Below are 23966 nucleotides of genomic sequence, written 5' to 3' on the forward strand. Positions count from 1 at the left end.
CCAACCCAACTTTCTCCTTGTCAGCACTGCTGGCCAAGTCTTACTCTCCCAGCCCCAACTGCAGCGGATTCTTTCATTTTCTACACTCGAATGAGGCTGCAGATCTCAGCAACTGACAAATGTGGAGCTTGCTGTTACATATCAATTTCCGACTCTTGGAAACTAGGTTCCTGACAAATGTTCCCGAAAACTTTTAAAATGCGCTTGCATATTTCAAGGACCCTTTAGGGAGCCTCAAGTGAAATCAGCCTGTTTACAGCAGATTCTTTTAGGACTGTGAGCTCACGAAGGACCGCTCACTGGAAGCTGGGACAGTGAACACAGTAAACTCCTATGCAGAGACCCCTTAAAGATTGGGAAGACAAACCTTCCTTCACTCTTCATTTCTGTCATCCTCGCCCACCCCACCCCCCAACCCAATGCATTCAAACAAATCCTGGGAAGATGCTTTCAGGGCTGATTACTGTTGCTAGGGCAACTCTATATTGATCCTTCATTATGGTACTATTGGCAGATTCCCCTGGGGATTGGAGAGACTGCTTGGGGGACAGCTCCCTGGGTAGGAAATAAGGGTGTTTTGTTTTGTTTTTATCATCAGCACTATCTGTTCCCAGCCCCAAAGAGTCAAACTTTGAAGCTCGATTTTTAAGCTCTGGAGAAATGCTCAATTTGGTCGTGATTGTAGCGGAAATGAGAAGAGGCTCCTGGGATTACCAGGGAAGGACCTCACTGAAAGAAGTTTAGCTTCCCAGGACTGGAATCAGGAGAGGGGTTGGAAAGGATAGAGAGAGAGAGGAAACAATCCTACTCAGGGGCCAGTCCTTCCATTTGCCACCCTGGAAAATTTAGAAAGATGGGGGAGGGGTGGGGCAAGAAGATCCTTCGTAAATCCCAACAGTATTAAAGAAAACGGATTCTTTTCACTGAGCACCTTGGAGAAAGCCTTCAGGCAGACCAGGACAAGGAAAGGTATTAGTAAACTTACCCAGGAATTAATGGCCTTGCCACTAATACACATCTGTTTATCGTCCTGTTTAAACTTCGGCTCAAACTCTGGTGGAAATTCAGGTTTGCTGCTTTCAGTCACTGTAACTTCTACACTGATGTGTGATTTTGCTTTTACAGGCATTATGTGCCTGCTTCCATTAGTCTAGGCTGCCATCAAATAGGAAAAAAAAAAAAAATCAAGGAAACAGATTGACTGCGAAGCATTCCAGAGAAGAGTCTGGGCAAATAGCTCCTATTTTAAAAACATGTTATCAGAAACAGTCATTTGCCTTTCACCTGATTCATTGTTTCCTGATGAGCAGGGTGGAAGAAACTCCAGGTTTGCTGTCAGATTTGCTAAGACGACGACTGGGGCTCAGTTAGTGATTGAACGATTTCCCTGACTTCTCCGAGCCTGGGTTTTTGTCACCTCTAAAATGGGAAGCATGCCACCATTTGAGGAGGCTTATTGTGAGAATCGCACACAGTGTAAACGCCCCGAATGTTATAAGTACTTCGAGAACAATACCTGTTCTTTCTGTTCTACCTCCGGACTGCCAAACATAAAGCTAAATAAACTTTGATGTTTAAGAGGACCTCACAAAAAGCTCTATGGACTATGTGGGGAAATGGATTCCATGCGGGCTTGGGAATTGTTTTTAAATTCAGAATAGAAAATACTATTTTATCAGCATTGCTTCAAGACGATTGCTGGATTCCTTTAAGAGACAAAGCTGGATGGGCTCACATTGCCTGCATATTTCATCGACAGTCCCCACATATGTGTGTTTTGCTCAGCAAGCAGTACATATGGAACAACTCTGTATGGAAAATAAGAGTGATGTCATCTGCCCAGCAATACCAGGATATGAACTCACACTCCCACAGTGCTTGCTCTTGAATCTACACTGCTACCAGTGTGCTCTGAGGAAGGGAGGCTTTTTTGAATGTTTCCGGAGTAGTGTGCTTTGATATTCTTCTGAGAAAGGAGGGAGGGTGTAATCTGATTTCCACAAAGAGAAATGGGTGTGTGGGGCCAGAAATAGTTTATTCTTAGGGATTCCTAAGGAACTCGTTCAAAGTGTTTCTCATATTTCAGAACAGAAAAGTGGAAAAAGAGCAAATGTATTCCGTTCCCTTTTATGTTGAGGAAAACGGCCCCTCTGTCCTTTCAAGAGCTCCGGTCGCAGGGAATCTGTTCAGACTTGTCTTTCAGTCTTGTCTTCTTCTTCCTCGGCATTGCTGAGCAGATTAGTGCTGAAGAGGAGTTTAGTGCTTCTCTGGTGATTTAAGTCACTTGAAACAAGGATTTCGGGATGGAATGGAAGAAAGGAAGTCAGATATTTGGGCATGTTCGCTCCTTGAGGAAATATGTTTGTTTGTTTTTCTTTTCTTAGAGCAAATAATGAAAAAAAATTAAAGTTCATTCATGAAACTGTATTTGGATGGCTTGAATTCCATTCTTTGTAGTTTGGTACAATGCCCTTCATTAGCATTGATCTCCCTATAGAAAGAACTTGCCCGGTTGCTTGGAATTCAGGCTCCAGTCTATTAAGAACTAATCCCCATAAGCTTGTAGGAATTGCCACTCTGGGCCACATGGACAGGCCTGTCTGGTAGCTGGAGGGGTCAACTGGTGGTTCCAGGATTGATTTCATCCAGAGGATGGGTTGGGTTTGGCAGAGTTTTAAAAAAGCATTTGAACTGGAATGCCTTTAGCCAGGGACAAGCACTCTCCTTTTCTCCTCAGACACTAGCCCTCCCTAATAGAATTACCACTGGTTTGGGCACAGTGTGAAATTACTTGCCCAGTTCCCAGAGGTAGTTGAGTTTGAGACCGTGGGACTAGAAGGGACATCCGACAAGTTTTAAACAGGATGTGAACTCTTGTTCAAATCCACTCAACTGACTGGGAGCAAGGTGAACTTGGACAACAAATCATATACCTCAGACTTCTCAGTCTCTTATCTCTAATGCAGGTTAGAGGAGTACTACCCGCCACCCTACTCCATGTTTTCACAATGGGGTCCAGTCTCCACAAGCCTCTCTCTTGACATAGCCAGTTTCATTGTAAAGCAGAAAATGAGCAAGGCAAAACCACCAGCTTCTCTTGAAATTTCTGCTCAGAAATAGTACATCATTCCCATTCGTGTTTCATTGGCCAAAGCAAGTCATGTGCATAAATCTAACCTCGTAGGAGGAAACAAACCCTCCCACAGGGAAGGGCAGGGAATATTTTGAACAGGCAATTAATCTAATCAATAAAAATGGGAGCTTAGCAAAAGCTAAGTGGAGTGACAAGGGAGAAATCCAGGTGTCCCTCAATTCAAAAGTGGAAGAGATAGAAGAAAATGATAAAGAATATAAAAATTCTGTTGTTTTTGTATGGCCAATATCTATCCCACTTTTTATCAGATAAAATCTCTTTCCCCTTTGAACACTATTCCTTTTTCTGTTTTGCAGGTCTGGTGGAATTGTCCCTCTGACTATCTTTCCTTGCCAGGCAAAGGCTGGGCATATGAATCACGATAGTCAATCAAAATTCACCATATTGGATTTTTTTTAAAAATTTTTTAATGTTTTATTTATTTCTAGGAGAGAGAGAGAGACAGCGTGAGCAGGGGAGGGTCAGAGAGAGAGGGAGTCACAGACTGAAACAGGCTCCAGGCTCTGAGCTGGCAGTCAGCACAGAGCCCGACGCGGGGCTCGAACCCACGAACCGCGAGATCATGACCTAAGGGAAAGTCGGACGCTTAACCGACTAAGCCACCCAGGCGCCCCTCACCATATTGGATATTTGGGGGAGATACCAAGATGCGCCATCAGATGCCTCTTTAAGGAAGGACTTGCTTTCCACCTAGGAAGTGTGATGTCAGCAGACAACCTCCAGTCAGAAACTTCAGGGTCTACTTGACTGTAGAGAGCCAGCCGTCTTGCCCAAGGTTATACCAAGTCACAATGTGATACTTTGAGTGTGATTCCTACTCACAGAAGACTAAGAGGGTGAGTAGCTTAACTTAAGCTAAGTTAGAATAAGACAAAATGGAGTCCCAGTGGCCAATGTGAACTCCCATATTAGTTGTCTGTTAACATTTGATGTAGGACTTTGAGTGTGCCCAAACAGATAACCCAATAGGTAAGTAAAACCTGTTTGGAATTGTACACATTAAAGACTCCAGTGAGATGGAGTGGACTGAGCCAAATGGCAAACACCATTGGATGTAACCATCCCAATAAAGTGGACCTTTAAAAGAAGGAGATGTCTCAGAGAGGCTCCAAGGCTGATTGACCACCCACATTACATATGTGAAGATTGCTCTAGCCAGACACTACCCGAGGTTCTGTCCACGCAGAAGCCAACCTGACTGCAATCACACTTGTTGCCTGTTGAAGGACCCATCCCTGCAGAGTGTTTCGCTGGTCGCTCTGGGACGCCTTCTTCCAGGGTCCTCTTCAAAGGGTTCGTTAACCTTCCTTTCTAACTGTCTCATGTGACTAATTGATATGGAAGTTGTGCAATAAGCCAAATGATTCCTGGATTGAATATAGACTACCTTTGGTCATTTGAAATGTGCCTCAAGCCCACGACTTGTACCTGATCTTGCCATTTGCCATTACTTCATACTTCCCTGGGCAGCCCAGATATGGAGCAAGGCGGAATTACAAAGAACCTGGCCATTTCTACTCAACTCAGAGCCCTGTGATGGGTAGCTGCTGCCAGACTCAATCTAGGCGGCAAAGGCTTTGTTGGATCTGCATTGCAGTTGAATTCTACCTCTGTTCAATCCTATTTGCCTGCCCTTCCCTTACCAGGTATTGGTCCCTCATAAATATTTTGTGATCTAACTCTGTCTCAGTGTCTACCAGTGAAGAGCCCAATCATTGACTGTCACTATAGCAAGGAAACAGAGACTGCTGGAGAGTAAGGTCCAGATGACTGTCGGCCTCCATTGGAGATACAACATTGCTAACATACTGGGAGGAGTCAGTCCAATGACACCACATAATAGCAAGACAGGTGAGAACCAGGAGATTGGAGGTGTGATGTTTGGAGCACACCACTGTGTCTGCCACCGTGCCCTTGCAGAGGTAAAGCTTCTGTCCTGTTAGTACCACACATCTTGCTCATATATTCCTTTTGGTTATTTTTATTTTTTCCATATATGCCTTTTAAATTAAGTTAGCCAGAGTTAGATTCTTTTCCTTGCAAGCAAACAATGTTTTCTTATGTAGGAAGACTTAGTATAAACTCTCTTTTAATAAGCCTGGATGAGAAAGGAAGGTAAGAGATTAAATAGCAACAGGGTTAAAAAAAGGTTATGAGGGACACCTGAGTGTCTCAGTCCATTGAGGCTCATGATCATGATCAGGTCATGATCTCACGGTTCATGAGTTGGAGCCCAGCATCGCGCTCCGTGCTGACAGCTCCGAGCCTGAAGCCTGCTTTGGATTCTGTGTCTCCCTCTCTTTCTGCCCCTCCCCCCTCATGTTCTGTCTCTCTCTCTCTCTCAAAAATGAATAAATATTTAAAAAGATTTTTTAAAAAAAGACATTTTTATTTTTATAAGGTGGGAAAAATATTAATTTTATTGCCAGGGATTTAAAAATCCACTACAGTGCCTCTTATGGGTTGAATTGTGTACCCCAATTATTCTTACACTGAAGTCCTAACCTCCAGTATCTCAGCACATGACCTTAAATGGAAATAAAATTGTTGTAGAAGTAATTAGTTATGATGAAGTCCTTAGCTAATTAAAAAGTAATTAATTAATTTCATTTATTTAATGTATTTACGTTACTTAATTCATTCAGTTAATTCATTTAATTAGTACCATTAATATTAATTTAATTAATAATAAAAGGTGGGTCCCTAATCCAGTATAATTAACGTCCTTAGAAGAAACTGGGGGCACCTGGGTGACTCAGTCGATTGAGCGTCCGACTTCAGTTCAGATCAAGATCTCACGGGTTTGTGACTTCAAGCCCCACGTCGGGCTCTGTGCTGACTGGTAAGAGCTTGGAGCCTGCTTCAGATTCTATGTCTCCCTCTCTCTGTGGTCCTCCCTTGCTCACACCCTGTCTTTCTCTCAAGAATAAATAAAGAGACTGGGGCACCTGGGTGGCTTAGTCGGTTAAGCGTCCGACTTTCGCTTAGGTCATGATCTCGCAGTTTGTGGGTTTGAGCCCCGCGTCAGGCTCTGTGCTGACTGCCAGCTCAGCCTGGAGCCTATTTCAGAGTCTGTATCTCCCTCTCTCTCTGACCCTCCCCTGCTCACGCTGTCTCTCTCTCTCTCCTCAAAATAAATAAAAATATTAAAAAAAAAGAGCAGAGTTAAAAAAAAGAATAAATAAAGAGAAACAATTTTTTTAAAAACAGAGAAAGCTGGACAGACAAGCACACAGAGAGAGCATCATGTAGGCAGAGACTGTGGTAATACGGCAGAAGGCAAGGAACGCCAATGGCTACCAGAAGCTAGGAGAGATGCATGGAACAGGCTCTCTCACAGCCTCGAGAAGGAACCAGCCTAGCTGAACGCTGATCTTGGATTTCTTGCCTCCAGAACTGTGGGATAATGAGTTTCTGTTATTTTAGCCATCTAGTTTTTGGCATATCATTACAGTAGCCTTTGAAAAATAATTGAATGGATGCAGGAGAATGATAGAGATGTTTCAACCAAGTTGAAAGCAAGTGGGAAGCGTTAACAATTAAATAATAAACATCAGAATAAAAAAGAGCATCTGGTCTTCTGATATTCTGGTGAAGGGAGAACAAACACAATGATTGGTGTGGGTAAAGGGGCTTTTAAGACCATGAGTAAACCATGTTAGGTCAATGGGTTAAATGATAATATATGTCTTTAAAAGTTTGGGGAATCCTGCAAGCATTCTTGTTTCTGTAAATAACCTGTCAAGGTGATTTTATAAGGTGACTGATTTAAACCCTTTAAAAATTACTATTCTTGGGGTGCCTTGATGGCTCAATTAAACGTCTGACTTTGGCTCAGGTCATGATCTCACAGTTTGTGAATTTGAGCTCCACATCAGGCTCTCTGCTATCAGCACAGAGCCTGCTTCAGATCCTCTGTCTCTTTCTCTCTCTCTCTCTCTCTCTCTGTCTCTTCCCCGCACGCGTGCACGCTCTCTCTCTCTCAAGAATAAAATAAAAACATTAAAAAATACTATTCTCTGTCATGATGCTTTTGAATCTGACACAGTTCTATGTTAGTAAAAGCAAGGGCTCTGGGCCCAGAATATCGGAGTTGACACTGGCATCACAATTCCAATCTGTGACACCAGGTAAGTTATTTAAACATTCTGTCGTTAAAATTCCTCATCTAGAAAATGGAGATGGTAACAGTTTCTAACCTCAAGATTTTTATGAGGATAACGGGAAATATTCAAGAGGATTAAAAGAAGAATAAAACTGTCTCCTTCCTCACCTGTCAAATAAGAATGATAATCGAATCTAACATATAAGATGTTCATGAGATTTAAATTACATGAGCTGAAACATATAAATCATATAAAAAGCAGGGATTGGTACTTAATAAGTGCTCAACAAATGTAATTTATTACTATTATTACTCTGTCTAATATAACAATTTCCAATTAATATGTACTTCTCCATAAAAAGAAAAACTTTTATTTATTGCCAATAGCTTCCTATCAAGGAAATTGGAAGCTAGTAACACAAAGAAGATATATTTCAAGGAAGATAGTTCCATATTCTCAGAATTCTGATTTTAGTGTCTTCAGTCTTGATCTTACTTAGCTCTTGTCTTTTTATATAATGAAGGGCTGATTTATAAAAAGCTCACTACATCTAGATGATCGTTTTAATTACTCCGCCCTAGAAGTTTTCTAGCTTCTATTTTCCTATTTGATGATTTGTTTGCCCACTGTGCATTTTACATCAGTACTCTGCTTCTACAAGTCTGTTGTGACACTTGCTAACATGCTACACAATTTCCTGAATAATTGGTTTTACGATAGTTTTCCATTTTATAGTTTTATGCCGTCTTAACTCTTTAAGATGTCATTTTACATTTATTAAAAAAAAAGAGTTTCCTTCTTGTGAGCCACCTTAAAGACATCTCTTTGGGAGCATGGAGTCCCTCTTGAGGGCTGCTGACATACCCAGGTGAGTCACTGTCACAAGACAATGACATTAATCAATTGTATTCCTTTCATACTTTTAGTAAGATGTGATCTCTGCAGAAATGACACTCATGAGACTATCATCACCCTGCTGAACCTAGAATGTGCTATTGTGCTCGATGCAACTCCACAGCACTTATTTAGTGCATGGTACATAATAGGTGTTTAATAAAAATTTGTTAGCAGAATCATTAGGGTGTACAGATCCCATTATCATGACTTAGCCCACAGTTTTGCAAGACAAATCTTATTTACTAAAATGGCCTGAGGTTGCTTGCCCTTGTTTCAAATTAGTGTTACAGTTTCACAAATAAGGAAATTGATGGGATTTAAATGCATGTAAAATGGATTTATAATTGTATTATCTAAAAAATCTTTAAAATTTAATAGAGTTGAGGGGCACCTGGGTGGCTTAGTTGGTTAAGCTTCCAACTTCGGCTCGGGTAATGATCTCACAGCTCCTGAATTCTAGCCCCGTGTGGGGCCCTGTGCTGACAGCTCAGAGCCTGGACCCTACTTTGGATTCTGTATCTCCCTTTCCCTCTGTCCTTTTGCCACTCATGCTCTGTCTCTCTCTCTCTCAAAAATAAATAAACTTTTAAAAAATTAATAAAGTTGAGTTTTCTGCTTACTTAACCAATATATGAACCTCAACTTCTGATTAAATTTGGGATCTAGTGGTAGACTGTTTCTCCCATCATGATACCTAGGAAAAGTGGATAAATGATAAAATCATACTTTTTAATCAGTGGAGAGCTGTGGACATAAATAAGGTCTAGAAGGATAAATTTGAAAAGGGAAAAATCCCTCAAGTTGGTAAGGTTTAATGGCAGTTTTCCTCACTGCGAATATTTGAAAATTTTGAGCATAGTCCGAAGACCAGACCTTCTATAGGCAGAGGAACACTGGTGAAAAGTCTTTACTGACTATGCAGGCCCATGTGAAAAATTAGAACCTCGAGGTACCATCAACACTGAACTTGTTTTCCCGCATGGGCCTTTTGCAGGATGCCAGGGAAGCATGAGAATCAACAATGCTCTGTTCGGCTAAAAAGTTGGGCCTTGAATAAACAAAGGCCAGATTTTGCCTGTCAGCAGAGTTGAACTGCATCTGGCTAGAGCCACAAACCAATCTTGACCTAGCTTACATGATAAATAATTCAAGGTTTAGTGATTCTGCTGTTGGAGAAAATGGCATACTATCTGGGAGAAAGTAATATCAATTTTAGTCTTATGGTCCTTTTACACATAGGGATATATACATCAATAAAAGATATTGGAAAATACACAAGGAGGAAGAGAATGGGACCCATCGTCAAGAGAAATAATAGCCAATAAAGGCAGGCAGAAATGGTTTAAAATAAACACATACATTAAATAAAATTGAAGAAAATATGAAGAAATGGAGAGAAATATGAATTGATAGCTAAATCCCGCAAAGACATAGAATGTCTAAAATAAATCAAATGGATATTCTAAAACTGAAAAATACAATGCCATGAATTAAGAACTCACTGTTCTCCATAGCAGAAAACAGGATTTATGACAGTGTAGATAGAGCAACAGAAATTATTTATACTAAAGGAGGAGAGAGAGAGAGAAGAATGAAGAAAACTGAATAGATTATAATAAAATCTTGGGAGACTATGAAATGGTTTAACATTCATATAATTGGAGTCTCAGAAAGAAAGGAGAGAGAGAAAAGAGAAGAATTGAAAGGAATATGATGAATGAGTTAAAAAAAATAAGGATAATTTAGAGATTCAAAAAAATAATTGAACTTCACGCAAGACACACACAAAGAAAAATCAGACATTAACACCTCACAACTAAACTGTGGAAAACCAATGATTAGAGAAATTCTTAAAAACAACCATAGAAAAAGACACATTGTCTTCAATAGGCAAGAAACTTTTCAATAAAACTATGAAACCCTGAAGGTAATGGAAAGAAAACAGAACAAAACAAAATGCTACCTCGAATTCCATCCCTCCCCAAAAATATTATTCAGAAATGAAAGTGAAATAAAAATGTTTTCAGACATGTTTCAGAGAACTTAGTGCAGGCCTGCACTAAAAGGAATACTAAAGAAAGTTTTTCACATTAAAGTGAAATGATCCCATATAAAACCATGGAGTTTCAAATGGAAATAAAAACATTAGAAAGGGTGAATAAATCATGGATAAGTGTATAACACAGCCTTTAAGTCAACAATAGTAACAATGCACTGTTAGTATTAAAACAATGTAGAAATAAATTAATTACAATAGAAGAGACTAAATGAGGTTATACTGTTGTAAAGGTCTTGCATAGGTCAGAAATTGGTAGAGTGCTAATTTAAGACATTTTGCAATAAGTTAAAAATGTGTATTGTAATCCAAGAACCACTACAAATAATATACAATGTATAGGTAAAAAGGGAAACAAAGCACAATACTAACATTTCTTGAGTAATCCAAAAAATGTCAGAAAAAGAGGAATAGGGAAATAGACAAGTAGCTTGAACAACTAGAAATATATATAAAATGGCAGACTCAAGCTAATCTATATCAGTAGTTACTTTAAAAGTAAATTGTCTAATACCTATTGGAGAGACAAAGTTGTCAGATAAAAAATTTTGAGATACACACTCAAGACCCAAGCATGTGCTGTGTAAGAGACGCATGCAAACTCCAAGAATATAGACTAAATGTAAAATAATATAAGAAGAATTGTAATAGTAATAATAATAAATGTTATAGTAAACACAAACTAGTAGAAGGCTGATGTGACTATATTAATATTGGAAAAAATAGTCATTGATGAAAGTATTAAAGAATCATATAGGAATCTTTCATAAAGATGAAAGGGAATAGCCAATAGGCAGCTGTAACAAACCCAAATGTACATACACCTACAAACACATATGTATAACAGAATTAGTAGGAAAAACAGACAAAAAATAGTTAATTTTATAAGTTCTAAAATACAGTTTTAAAAAAAGAAAACCAAATTTTGCAGTGCTGATAGGAATGTAAACTCGTGCGGCCACTCTGGAAAACAGTGTGGAGGTTCCTCAAAAAATTAAAAATAGAACTACTTAAAACCCAGCAATTACACTACTAGGTATTTATCCAAAAGATACAAAAATGCTGATTCAAAGGGGTATATACACCCCAATGTTTATAGCAGCACTGGTAACAATAGCTAAATTATGGAAAGGGCACATATGTCCATTGACTAATAATTGGATAAAGAAGATACATATATATGCATATATATATACAATGGAATATTATATGTATATGTATATGAATATATATGTAATATATATACATTATATATACATAAATATATGTATATATATCTACAATGCAATATTACTCAGCAATCAAACACAATGAAATCTTGCAATTTGCAACAATGTGGATTGAACTAGGGTGTATTATGCTAAGTGAAATAAGTCAATCAGAGAAACTTAAATGTCATATGACTTCACTTATATGTGGAATAAGAAACAAAACAGATGAACATAGGGGAAGGGAAGAATAAATAAGATAAAATGAGAGAAGGAGGCAAACCATAAGAGACTCTTAAATAGAGAAAAAACTGAGGGTTGCAGGAGGAGTGTTGGGTGGTGGGGATGGGCTAAATGGATGAAGGGCATTAAGGAGGTCACTTGTTGGTGAGTGTTATATGTAAGCGATGAATCTCTAAATTCTACTCCTGAAATCATTACTACACTATACATCAACTAACTTGGACTTAAATAAAACTAAAACATTAAAAAAAGACCATAATCAAATAGGATATAGAATATATATTAAAACCTCTATTAACTAATTTGAATTAATTGGTGTTTACACTGATATACTACATTTAAAGAGCTCGAGAATACACAGTGTTTTCAAGTGTATTTGCAATATTTATCAAAACAGACACTCTATTAAGCTAACGCAAGTCTATAACTATCAAAGGATTGGACTCATATAGAGTATGTTGTCTGACTATAATGGAACTAATCAAGAAAAGAAATAGCAATATAACCAGAGACTCTCCAAATATCTGAAGAACACTATATCTTAAAAAAAAAAAAAAAATCCAGGGGCGCCTGGGTGGCTCAATTGGTTAAGTGTCCGACTTCAGCTCAGGTCATGATCTCACCCTCAGTGAGTTCGAGCCCTGCGTTGGGCTCTGTGCTCACAGCTCAGAGCCTGGAGCCTGCTTCCAATTCTGTGTTTCTCTCTCTCTGCCCCTTCCCTGATTGTGCTGTTCCTCTCTGTCTCTCAAAAGTAAATAAATGTTTAAAAAAATGGATCTGCAATTAAAGCTTTCTTCCCAACATGCAAACCCACATACTGAGTGGGAAATGGTAAACTTCTGGCCCCAATTATTTCACTGGTATATTCTTACAGGCATTTGTAAGGTAAATAATCCCAGTCTTACACATTCTTTCAGAAAGTCAAGAACAAGGAGCATTGCTGAACTCCTTTTATAATGACAGCATAATTCGAACAAATGCAGAAAAGGATATTTCAAAAAAAAGAGAAAATTACAAATTTATAGTTCTCATAAACAGAAACAAATTCCTAAACAAGATATTAGCAGATCAAATCTAGAGATTTAGTAAAAAGATACTATATCATGGCCAAGTGGGATTTATTCTGAGATCATGATGGGGATTTATCTTCCAAAAATTAATCAAAATAACTAATCAGATTATCAGAATAGAGGACAAAACCATATTATATGAATACAGGCACAGAAAGTAGCTGATAAATTTGATACTCTTTCAAGATAAACTTCTCAGGAAACTAGGAATACATTTTCTTCTCAACGTCAGGGATTAGTACAGTGGTTAAGTGTGTTGGCCCAAACTAGGCTCTTAAGTTTGAAGTGTGTTTCATCCACTTACTAACTGTGCCTTATGCAAACTACCTAACCTCTCTCTCAGTGCCCTCCTCTGAACAATGACAATAACACCATTGTTTCTCATCAGAAATAAATTCTTTAGCCCATACAAGATACTTACAAGTATGCTTGGTCTATAATAAATATGCGATAGACAGTAGCTATTGTAATTAGTGGTGTTATTTCTATATTGTCAGCACTTAACACATTATTTAAACACAGTAGATGCTAAATGAGTGTTTTCTAAATGAATTGGATGAAGGAGACTCTATGAACACAGTGCCCAGTGTACTGATAGGTGCAGAGAGGAATATAAGCCACAACTCAGATCAACCCATTTTTAACACTTCTCACGATTGCTTCAGATAATACAATTTGAAGGCTTCAGAGGAGAACATCTCTACCCCGAGTGTCTTCAGTCCAGAGGGTTGTAAGAACACAAAGAAAAGTGTTTACCATCTTCTAGTCCAGGAGCAAGATGTAGAGGGAGGGAAGAAGGGCCTGAAAAATGATGTGTGTGTGTGTGTGTGTGTGTGTGTGTGTGTGTAAACTAGGAAATTGAGGGTAATTCCCTCTGTGTGGCATTGGGCAAAGTCATTTACTTCATCATATTGGACTTATTTATGCTCTATTTGTTCCCAATGAATGATGAGCTCCTTAAGGAAGTATTCATCTCTCATTTATCTTTTGTGCTCTGTGTTTCACATGGTAATGCACATAGCTGCCTTTGGGAAGAGCTTTTCAAAGGAAACTAAATAGAACCTCCATTCTTCATTTCTAAAGAATACCTGTCCGGGAAGGGGGCAAGATGGCGGAGAAGTNGCATAGAGGAGGACACTTATGGGGATGAGCACTGAGTGTTATGTGGAAACTAATTTGACAATAAACTATTTGTAAAAAAAAAAAAAAGAAAAAAAAAAGAATACCTGTCCATCTCATCCTTAGGAATTACATTAAATGAGTATACATTTAAGACCTTTATACATCTTAAGGGCTACAGAAATATGTTCTGTTACTACTAGACTTATAAAATATAGCAGACAACATATATATGTATGTGTATATATGTGTGTATATATATATATATGAACACTTTACAGTTTACAAAGCATTTTTCATGTCTAATCTAATCTTGGCAGGTGCCTTCAAGGAAGGAATACCTGTGCCAGTTAACTTAGAAGTTCCAGTTTAAGGGCACCTGGGTGGCTGAGTCTGTTAAACGTCTAACTCTTGATTTCAGCTCAGGGCACGATCTCACATTTCTTGACATTGAGCTCCATGTCAGGCTCTGTGCTGAATGCAGAGCCTCCTTAAGATTCTCTCTCTCTCTTTGTATCTCACTTTTTCTCTCTCTCTGCTTTTCTCCCTCATTCATGCTCTTTCTCTAAAATAAAAAAAAAAGTTCCAGTATAAAACAACATTTTGGAAATACAAATATGCTTTACAATCATTTAGCAGCACTTGTCTCAAAATAATTTTACAGTGATTCTTGCCTAGTAAAATAACCTTCTTTCCTTTCATAAAGATTGAATGTTTGCATACTCAAAATTCTCTTTACCTGGGTCTGAATGTGAACAAAAGGTTTTCTTGCATCTGAGTCTTTTCCTGTGGTAGTACGTTTTCTGGTTTAATAATTTCGAAAACAGATATATTTCTTTGTTTTAAAAGAGTAGGAAATAGAAAGTTGAGAGTGTGCAAAGTTAGGACCTGGACATATTTGCATCTCATTTCCTTTTTCTTTTATGACCCTGTACAAATCGGAATCTTTAGCTGTAAAATGGAGAGAAAAATTACATATAATTCCTAGAGTTATTTTGAGGACTAAATGAAATAATGCTGATAAAGTATTTAGCATTAAAACTGACAAATAACAATTTCCCGTCAAATCACAGCTTTTCTATTACTTATTGTTAATCATTACATTTGTTTTCCTTATTTAATGTTTATTTATTTTTTGAGAGAAAGAGAACAAACGGGGCGGGGAACGGGGTGGGGGGGGCAGAGGATCTGCAGATCCTTTGCTGACAGCTGAGAGCCCGATGCGGGGCTCAAACTCACAAACCATGGGATCATGACCTGAGCTGAAGTCAGACGCTTAACCGACTGAGCCACTCAGGCACCCCGTTAATCATTACATTTTAAATAATAATAGCTATTAGTAAAATATCTTTAAATTAATAAAGATAGGGAGAGGGGAGCTTTTGTCACTGGGATGTTTTGTTGGGGAAACCACTAGCAAAGCTTTGGTATGGCTCCCCAGTTAGTGACTAATTCACAGGTGAGTCCGTTTTAGGGTCCAGTAAATTACTGCATCTCATTCCAGTCTGTGACTCCAGTTTGTATTTATTTTGTATGTCTGCTGTAACAAATCATCACAGATAAATGGTGGTTTATTTTATTTTATATTAAAAAACTTTTAATGTTTATTTATATTTGGGAAGCAGAGAAGAGAGAGACAGAGCACAAGCAAAGGAGGGTCATAGAGAGGGAGAGACACAGAATCTGAAGGAGGCTCTAGGCTCTGAGCTGTCAGCACAGAGCCTGACGCGGGGCTCGAACCCACGAACCGCGAGATCATGACCTAAGCGAAAGTTGGACGCTTAACCGACTAAGCCACCCAGGCGCCCCCCTGTATTCCTTTCTAAAGGCTGGAGAGAGAATCTGTTTTCCTGCCTTTTCAGTTCCTAAATGCTGCCCACATGTCTTGGCTTGTGAACCCCTTCCAGTCTCAAAGCCACTAATGTTCCCTTTCTCCATGCCTTTCTTCCATGGTTACATCTCCTTCGGATTCTCTTTTCTGTTCTGCTCTTCCACTTTTCAACACCCGTGTGACTACACTGGCATATCCAGATATTCCTGGGTAATCTCCGTATTATTAGCAGCACAATCCCATCTGCATTTGATTTCCCTTCAATATGTAACCTCATACATTCACAGATTCCACGGATTAGGCATGGACATCTTCAGCGTACCATTTTTCTCTCTCCTACACAGCTCCAAATGATACTGGGTTAGAAGACTATGATCTATTCCAAATCTGAATTTAGGAAAGGAACAGGATTTGATTTCAGATGTTGCGTTTTGAACTTATGCCTTTAATGGTCCCATATCCTGTTTTTATATGCCCCTGTTTTCCTACCAGCATGGAGCTTCAGATATACGGAGACCCCAAACCAACCTTATTTCTGGGATGGTCATGTGATATCAGGAAATCCAGCCCAGCTTGAGATGACAGCAGGGCCTGATGACAGCTTAAAGTCCGTGTCTTTAAATTTTTTTTTCCGGTTTCCTATAATTTCCTTTTTGTCTGAAAACCACCTAAGAAGGTCCAGTGTTTACATCATCCTTCAAAGCCCCACTCCAACTTCCTGGAAAGTCAAGAAAGCTCAGGGGTGAAATAAACATGTCAGAGGATTTAGCAGCTGTGAAACTCACCCTGACAGTGGAAGAAGCTGTGGTTCTGGGCATGCGCAAGGCATGGCCAGTCCTGGCTTGTTCCACCTGCACGGGAAAACAAGAACAGTAGTGTCTCCGGTACCTTCTGTGCTGGGTGCTTTATGTGCAGCATCTCTAAGTATCACCGTCATCATTTTGAAGCAAATCAATGGAATTTTAAAGGGACTCAATAACTTGCTGAAGAACACTGACTTTACTAGTAGCCGTCAGGAATAAAATCAGTCTCTTATTCCCAAGGCAAAGATTTTCCGGCTTCTCCAAGCCTCTTGCACACCCTTCCACTCTTCACACAGACCTGTCTTTCTGGCTAGAATGTGAGCTCTTGGGGATCTGAGACACACCTTTTTCATCTGTTTCTGGCACCCAGCCTTGTGGCTGGTGAGTAGCCAGGGTTCAGCAATGTTTGCTTATTTTATGAAAGTGTGATTTAGTTAGGACACCGCGTGGGCGTCTCAACTGCACCAGCCTACAGAAAAGCCCATGTCTGGATGAGGCCAAATAGAGGCAACTTCGACTCAGGCACTCATGGAAAATTGGCCGGGGAAATTTTTTTTTCTCCAGGAGCCATTTACATGCTATTTGATTTGGCTTTCTGAGACATATTAATCAATCCTCCAAACTCCATTCAGGGCGCCACTCCACTCATTTGTAATCAACTAGTATTTATCTACTGAGGCACTTGGGAGGGCAAAATGGAAAATGCAGCCTTTCAGTGGAGTGCTCGCGTTTGACCCCTCCCACGCAATGTCATTTGAAAGCATCTCAGATTGCAGGGGCCAACCCCCCTGCCTGAAAGCAACACCCCTAAAGCTAACTAACTCCATGCATCCAGATGGAACTACCTGTCTCTACTAAGTGCCAGCCGAACATGGTGCATGTCCCTCTGGATGTTTGCATGTTAGAGAGCTAGCAAGCAATCAATTCACATAATGCTACATTGACTCGGAATTTATATATAGGACTATAGTTTTTCATACATACAGGCTAAAGCCTCTTCTAAGAACTGCTTTTGGCTTGGTAAGGACTTTTCCCTTCTTAGAATACCGTGGAACATTTTTAATCATTTAAGGCCAAACTGTCCTTTGACAAACAGGCCTGAAAATATCCTGAGCTATCCCCAAGATAGACAGACCAGGAAAAGATACGAATCATATAAATGCTTGAAAAAGTCAGTGTCTATCATCATCTACAAAAAATGGGACAAATATGCTAAATATTTGTTATTCGAAACACTCTTTTCCTTTAGTTTTTTAAAGCAATTTTAGGCTCACAGCAAAATTGGGAGGAAGGTACAGAGATTTCCCATTTACCTTCTGCTCCCACACAGAGGATGCTCTTTATGAACATCCCCCACCAAAGTGGAATGTTTGTTTCAACTTATGAGCCTACACAGACACGCCATCATCACCCAAAATGCATTAGGTGTCGTATACTCTATGTGTTTGGACAAGTGTGTACCGATGTGTATCCATCATTATAGTATCATACGGAGTATTTTCACCGCTCTAAAATCTCTCTCATTTAATCCATTTAGCTAAATGCCAAGAAGTACTGTGGCTGGATTGTGTGGTAAACACATGTTTAGTTTTTCAAGAAACTGCCACACTGCCTACCAAAGTAGCTGGACCGTTTTTGCACCCCACCAGCATGGATGGGAGTTCCTATTGTTCAACATCCTTGCTAGCATTCGGTATTATCAGTGTTCAGGATTTAGGTTCTAATGGGTATGTATCTCATTGTTGCTTTAATTTGCATTTCCCTGATGTCATCTGATGTGGGCGTTTCTTCATATTCTTATTTGCCATCTGTATATTTTCTTTGATGAAATATCTTTAAGCCCTTTGTTCCATTTATTAATCAGGTGTTTGTTTTTTTTAATTGAGGTTTAGGAGTTCTTTTGGGGGGGGATAACAATCCTTATCAGATGTATCTTTTGCAAATATTTTCTCTTATTTTGTAGATTATCTTCTTGTTCTCTTGATGCTGTCTTTTGCAGGGCAGATATTTTAAATTTTAATGGAGTACAGCTCATCAATTATTTCTCTCACAGATTGTGCCTTTGGTATTTTACTTAAAACGTCATTGCAAAACCCAAGGCCATCTAGCTTCTCTCCTATTCTCTCTTCTGGGAATTTTATCATTTTACACTTTACATTTAAGTCTATTAGCCATTGTGAAGGGTGTAAGATTTCTTTTCTTTTACACGTGAATGCTTAATTGTTCCAACACCATTTGTTGAAAAGATTGCCTTTGTTCCATTGTATCGCCTTTGCTCTTTTCTCAAAGATCAGTTGACTATATTTATGTGGATCTATCTCCGGGTTCTCTATTCTGTTCCATTGATTTATTTTTCTGCTCTTCTGCCAATACCACACTGTCTTGATTACTATAGGTTTATAGTAGTTCTTGAACTCAGGTAGTCAGTTCACCAACTTTGATCTTCCTATTCAATATCGTATTGGTTACTCTGTGTCTTCCACCTTTCCTTAAATATATCATTAAAATGAATTTATGGATATACAAAAATAACTTGTTAGTATTCTGATTGGAACTGCACTGAATCTACAGTCCCAGCTGGGAAGAACTAATCCTTGACAATATTGAATCTTCCTATTCATAAACATGGAATGTCTCTCCATTTATTTGGATTTGCTTTGATTTCATTCATCAGAGCTTTATAGTTTTCCTCATCTAGCTCTTGTACATATTTTGTTTGATATTTTTAAAATATTTCGATTTTTGGCGTGCTAATGTGTTTTTTGTGTTATTAATTTCAAATTCCAATTGTTCATTGCAGGTATATAGGAAAGTGATTGAATTTTGCATGTTAACCATGTATCCTGCAATCTTGCTATAATTGCTTGTTAATTCTAAGATCTTTTTTGTTGATTCTTTTAGATTTCTACACAGATGATCATGTCATCTGCCAACAAAGATGCGAACATTTCTTTCTTCCTTCCCGATATGTATACCTTTTATTTCTTGTCTTATTGCATTGACTAGGACTTCCAGTACGATATTGAAAAGCAATAGTGAGATTGGACATCCCTTGTCTTGTTCCTGATCAAAGCATCTAGTTTCTCATCTTTAAGTGTGATGTTAGTTGCAAGTGTTTAAATAGTTATTTATTATCAAGTTGATGAAGTTTTTCTCCATTCTTAGGTTTTTGAGTATTTATCATGAGTATGTGTTGGATTTTGTCATTTGCTTTTTCTGCATCTATTGATATGATTATCTAATTTTTCTTTTTTAATCTGTTCATGTGATGAATTACATTAACTGATTTTTGAATGCTGAACCAACTTGGCATATCTGGGATAAATTCCACTTAGTCATGGTATATAATTCCTTTTACATATTGGTGAATTCAGTTTGCTAATATTTTGTTGAGGATTTTTATATATGTTTTCATGAGAAATATTGGTCTGTAGTTTTGGTTTGTAGTTTTTTTGTTGGCTTGCTTGATTTTTTTTTTTGTTTCTTTGTTTTCACATAACACTGTTGTCTGGCTTTGGTATTAGGGTAATACTGGCCTCATGGGATGAGTTAGAAAGTATTTCCTCTGCTTCTATACTCTGAAAGAGAATGTTAGAATTGATATAATTTCTTCCATAGATGTTTGGTGGAATTCACCAGTGAACCACTCCAAGCTTAGTGTCTTCTGTTTGGGAAAGCTACTAATTATTATTTAATTTTCTCTAATGGATACAGACCTACTTAGATTGCCTATTTCTTCTTGTTTGATATCATATCTTTCAAGCAGTTGGTCCATTTCACCTTGGTTATCAAATTTCTGGGTATAAAGTTTTCATAGTATTCCTTGATAATTCTTTCAGTGTCCATGTGATCTACAGTAATATACCCTCTTTTATTTCTGAAATTAGTAATTTGTGGGTTTTTTCTTAGTAATCCTTGATTTTATTTATCTTTCAAACAGCTTTTGGTGTTGTTGATTTTCTCTTTTCTATTTCATTGATTTCAACTCTAGTTCATCTTCTTTTGCTTACTTTGAATTTAATTTGTTATTTTTTCTAGTTTTCTAAGGTGGAAACTTAGATTACTGATTTAGACCTTTCTTCTTTTCTGATACATGCATTCAATGCTATCAGTTTCCCTCTAAGCACTGTATTTGCTGCATCTCACACGTTTTGGTAAGTTGTGTTTTCATTTTCATTTATTTAAAAATATTTAAAAATTTCATTTAAGATTTCTTCTTTGATTCATGCTTTATTTAGAAGTGCATTGTTTAATCTCCATGTATTCCGGGATTTTAAATTTATCTTTCTGTTGTTGATTTCTAGTTTAATTTCATTATGGTCTGAGAGTGGATATTGCATGATTTCTACTCTTTTAAATTTGTTAAGGTATGTTTTAGAGCTCAGAATTTGATCTATCTTTGTAAATTTTCCATATGAGCTTGAGAAGAATATGTTACTGTAGGAAATAGTCTATAGGTCTCAATTATATGCAGTTGATTGATGGTGTTGAGTTCAACTACATCCTTAACTGATTTTCTGCCTACTGGATATGTATATTCCTCATAGAAGGGTGTTGAAGACTCCAACTATGATAGTGGATTCCTCTATTTTTCCTTGAAGTTCTATTGGTTTTGGCCTCACCTGGTTCGACTCCCTGTTGTTTGTTAGTACCTGTCAAGAATTGTTACATTTACTTGGAGAATTCACCCTTTTATAATTATGCAATGCCCCCTTTTGTTATCCTTGTTAACTCTCTTTGGTTTGAAGTCTGTTCTTCCTGAAATTAATATTGCTATTTTTGCTTCCTTTTGATTACTATTAGCATGGTATTATTTTTTCTCTCTTGACTTGCTTTTCAGTTATATGTGTATTTATATTTAAAGTGGGTTTCCTGTAGACTACATGTAGTTGAGTCTGAGTTTTGATCCACTCTGACAATCCCTGTCTTTTATTTTTTATTTTTATTTTTATTTCTAGGAGAGAGAGAGAGAGAGACAGCGTGAGCAGGGGAGGGTCAGAGAGAGAGGGAGTCACAGACTGAAACAGTCTCCAGGCTCTGAGCTGGCAGTCAGCACAGAGCCCGACGCGGGGCCCGAACCCACGAACCACGAGATCACGACCTAAGCGAAAGTCGGACGCTTAACCGACTAAGCCACCCAGGCGCCCCACAATCCCTGTCTTTTAATTGATGCATTTAGACACCTGATGTTCAGAGGAATTATCGATTAACCATATTTGTTATTGTTTTATATTTGTTGCCTGTTCTTTGTTTTTACTTTGAAAAAAATTTTTAAACCACCTAGTCTAAAATTATATTAATTATATCAAGTGTTGCCAAGTATTTAGGGCAATTAGAATACTTAGACACTAAGACTGAGATTATAAATTGTACAGCCACTTTGAAAATGTATTGGAGGGTCATCATTTGGTTAAGCGTCCAACTTCAGCTCAGGTCATGGTCTCATGGTTCATGGGTTCCAGCCTTGCATCAGGCTCTGTGCTGACAGCTCAGAGTCTGGAGTCTGCATTGGATTCTGTCTCCCTTTCTCTCTCCCCTCCCTGCTCGCACACACTCTCTCTCTGTCTCTCAAAAATAAATAAATATTAAAAAAAATTTTTTAAGAAAATGTATTTGGAATATCTATAAAAGGTAAATGTGAATACACCCTATGACCCAGCAATTCAACTCTTTGGTACAATATCTATATAAATCTGTATCAGTATCATTTATATCCTAAGTGGTTATTTACACAAAAATACACATTCATTTCTGCCAAAACAATTCTTATACATGACTTTATTCATAACAGCCTCAAAGTGAAAAAATTTCTATTTCCCTCAAAGGTGGAATAGATTAAGGTCCATGGTGATTGAGGTCATAGGCCTTAGGCCAGGCTGTGAAGGAGGTTTCTGGCACCCTTTAAGTTCCTTTTCACACTTTAAAAAATGTATTTATATAAAACACTGATTTGTTCTATTTTTTAAATGTTTATTTATTTATTTTGAGAGAAAGAGAGAGTGCATGAGCAGATAAAGAGCAGAGACAGAGGGAGAGAGAATCCCAAGCAGGTTCTACTCTGTCAGTGCAGAGCCCGACTCAGGACTCGATCTCATGAACCATGAGATCATGATCTGAGCCAAAATCAAGAGTCGGATGCTTAACTGAGCCACCCAGGTGCCTCAAAAAAGCATTTGTTTAAAAAAGCATTAACAGTAGAGAAAAGCAGAAAAGGTGCAGAGCAGAAGACATGCCCCTTAGTGGTGTTTGGTAAGAAGGTGGGAATTTTGGTTCCTTGGAATGAAGTTGAGTGTTGTTTCTTTTTATGAGAAAGAAAAATAAAAGCAATTTAATTTCCCACAAAGCCCGTGGTTGTTCTATTACCTCCAAGAAAAAGAGCCCCAGGAAAAAAGCAGAGAAAGATAAGAGAAACCAAAAGTACATGTTGTATATCTAATCTAGTTGGTGGTTACGTGAGGATCTACTCATGTAAAAATTCATTGATGCATACCTTCATTGCATTTTATGATATGTAAATTGCACCTCAATAAAAAGTGAATTAAAAGGATACATATACAAATCATATAATTTAGGTAAATATATGGAAAAGTGGCTCCCAGGTTTATTGGCTTCATACAGAGTGGCAAGGAACTCTTGAACGCAATTTTCTCTACGGATCCTTTATTAACATTGCCTTTGGAAATGTTCCCTTCTTTGAAACTCCATAGCACTCTGTCAGTGGCTTTCAGGCGGGACTTATTGATTCTGTCTTCTCATTTATGGGCTTATTAAGTCATGTTTCCACCATATTTCACAGCTTAGGAGCTCTTGGGATGCAGAAACGCCACATCGGACCCATTTTGTCTCCTACACAGGACCTTGCCCAGTGTCTCACCCCTTCCGCGCAAGCAGCTCACATGGCGTGTACAGGTTTCCCCTGCTACCTGAAAAATAGAACATTCCTATGAAACCTTTCCTAAACTGAAGTGACATAAAATGAAGAAGGAATTTCTATTAATTTAAATATGAAATTTTTTGAGCATCCCCAGTCCCCCGAAATCACTTTCTTAGGCTTTTCTGATACCGTACGACATGTGTTGCTAGTGGATGCCCACAAAAAAGTCAAGATGAAGCAGAGATGCTCACAGACAGGGGTTCAAAGCTCAGGGGTTCAAAGCCCAGGGGTTGATGCTGAGGTGATGAATTGGTTCCTGGGGAAGGAGCCCTTGGGTGCTGGCCAGGAGGGATGGGGGTAGGGCTGCCTCTGAAACAGCTTGCTGCAAAACCAACACTGAAGGCAGGATGTTTTCGCTTCCCTCCCCTTTTTGTGGAGGCAAAATTCCTTTTCAGACATATTTCTGTTAGTGAAAACATGGACTACCGCAGGTCTTCTGTAAAATCAAAGTGGTGTAACACAAATTTCAAAAAGTGGGGGGGTAATTCTATTAAATTGAATATCTAATCCATGTCACCCAAGCATCTGAGACAATTTATTAGCCT

This window comes from Crocuta crocuta, unplaced genomic scaffold, assembly GCF_008692635.1.
Source record: "Crocuta crocuta isolate KB4526 unplaced genomic scaffold, BGI_CrCroc_1.0 scaffold260, whole genome shotgun sequence".
In the NCBI taxonomy this organism is placed as follows: domain Eukaryota; kingdom Metazoa; phylum Chordata; class Mammalia; order Carnivora; family Hyaenidae; genus Crocuta; species Crocuta crocuta.